The sequence below is a fragment of the Eumetopias jubatus genome, unplaced genomic scaffold, assembly GCF_037043125.1.
Source record: "Eumetopias jubatus isolate StellerSeaLion01/CBP00866 unplaced genomic scaffold, mEumJub1_p1.0 scaffold_14, whole genome shotgun sequence".
Lineage (NCBI taxonomy): Eukaryota > Metazoa > Chordata > Mammalia > Carnivora > Otariidae > Eumetopias > Eumetopias jubatus.
Window position 1 is genome coordinate 79788060 of NW_028274820.1, and position 2155 is coordinate 79790214.

Below are 2155 nucleotides of genomic sequence, written 5' to 3' on the forward strand. Positions count from 1 at the left end.
AGTGGTAAAATCATTTTTCATTTTCTAAGCAGTGATAGAATGACTAGTGCTGTTATAAATACAAGCAAGAGTTCATGCCTTCATGATATTAAAGTATATAAATGGAATCAACATTTTTCACTTCTTTCCTACCTTTTAGGAAAGAATCAGAGAAGTGATTTGCTTTTGTAATACAAACTATTTGCTCTGCTGTCATATTCAGTCTCTTTACTCTTATTCATCCACCTCTTCAACCTCCTACAAAAGCCTTCAGGGATGGAGCAACATCTCAAAGAGTGATGGAGGGTATATAACATTTAGTGAGCTGTTTCAACTTTAGCAGTGGAGATTTACATGTTTTCCCCCTGAAAGACTATAGAATAATTTTTAACATTCAGAGCCTAAGACAGAAAAAACAATTACCAAGCCATTATGCAATCATAAAACAGTATACTCTATCGATTTTCTCTTTCTATGTTATACTCTCCATTCTCTTTCTCTTTTTCAATTTTTGCTCTGTGTAGGAGATACCTCTGTTATTCACCCTTGTTTGTTTCTCTTTTCCTTCTAGGCACATTGGAGAGCCAATGGACTGGAAGTGAAGTGATACATGTCATGTCTGTGTGGAGATATTTAAGTTGACAGTGCAAGACCCACCACACTCTCTTTCCCTGAAATTGTGAAAATGCATGTTGAGAAGGAGTTGCCAAAAGCTCAGAGCACCCTGGATTGTCAAACAATGCCATTCAAGGCAGATACCCTGGAGAGTCACTTGAACCCTAAACTGGCCTCAAGTGAGCAAGAAATAAATTTTTGTCTGGTCACGGAGAGTTTAATTTTTTGTTGTTACTGTAGTATAACCTAGCCCATCCTGACTGATACACTCACTATGCATAACCTATTTCTCCGTTTTGATTTTCATTTTAGGCATTTTAGGTGGTAACAAGGTTTGAGGGAGGCACATGCCACACAATAGCATGAATACCCAATCACCCAATCATCACGTTTATGAACTACAAAAGGATCTACCCATAGGCCTTTCTTCACGTTACTAAATGTGCTTGATCAATCCTCAAATTTAAGTTTGTCAAACATACATATATGAAGAGGGATAGGCATAAACACGATGAAGAACCAGTTTCTTTGGAATATAAAACTAGCAGGAATCTTGTTGATTCAGTTTGGACCACAAGTCCTCACTGGGTGATATGGTAAGTATTTCGCTACCGTTTCTTGAGAAAGATGCCTTCCTATGACTGACAATTCAAGGTACGTTTATGGAAAAAGCACACCCACTGGAACCAGAGAAACTCAGTTTTTTATTCAATTCCATTACCACAAGTTCTTTGATTCTGAATAAGGATAAATTCTTGCAGCCTTGGCAAACATCTGCAAAATGGGGGAATGATGTATCAAATTTGTGGGGTTTGGGAGTGATTAAAGATAATGCAGGCCAGAATATTTAGCACAGAGTTAATAGTCAAGAGGATAAATATTACTGTCATTATCTGTTTTCTTCTAAGATTTTTGGAAATCTACCAGGTGCTAGGGACCTCAGGGAAGAAAACAAGGTTCCTAATGATATCCCCTTGTTCTCTAGTTTTGATGTCTCCTTCTGTTCAACTCTCCTATGCTGATTTCCCAAATCTTTGCAGGGATTAGTTCCAAATATATCTACTTAGGTAACTGAAGAGAAACACCAGCCAGTACAGCAGTCCCCCCTTATCTGTGGGGGATACAGTCCAAGGCCCCCGGTGGGGACCTGGATAGTGTTGAACCCTATATATACTATGCTTTTTCCTATATATACACACCTATGATAAAGTTTATTTTATAAATTAGGCCCAGTAAGAGAGTAACAACAAGTAATAATAAAATAGAAAAACGATAACAGACTGTAATACAAGTTATGTGAATGTGGCCTCGCTCTCTAAAATATCTCGTTGCGCTGTACTCACCCTTCTTCCCGGGATGAAACGAGATGATAGAACGCCTCCGCGAGACTAAGCAGGGTAATGACGTAGCATTCTGACGTAAAGTTAGGCTTCTTTTGACGTTCTGCCGATTCGTCAGGAGGATCATCCATCTGCTTCTGCACCACGGTTGGTGGGTGGGAACTGAAACTCCAGAAAGAGAAACTGCAGTGGGGGGGGGGGGGGGGCGGAGTTACGGTATT

At 39.4% G+C, this 2155-nt stretch overlaps 1 non-coding gene across 1 annotated transcript; it reads right to left on the minus strand.

Annotated features, from left to right (window-relative positions):
* Positions 1-895: 895 nt before the first annotated feature.
* LOC114210715 (small nucleolar RNA U13) lies at positions 896-1004 on the minus strand. The gene has a single exon (XR_003609574.1). It is a non-coding gene; the product is annotated as a small nucleolar RNA U13 (small nucleolar RNA).
* Between the last annotated feature and the right edge of the window lie 1151 nt (positions 1005-2155).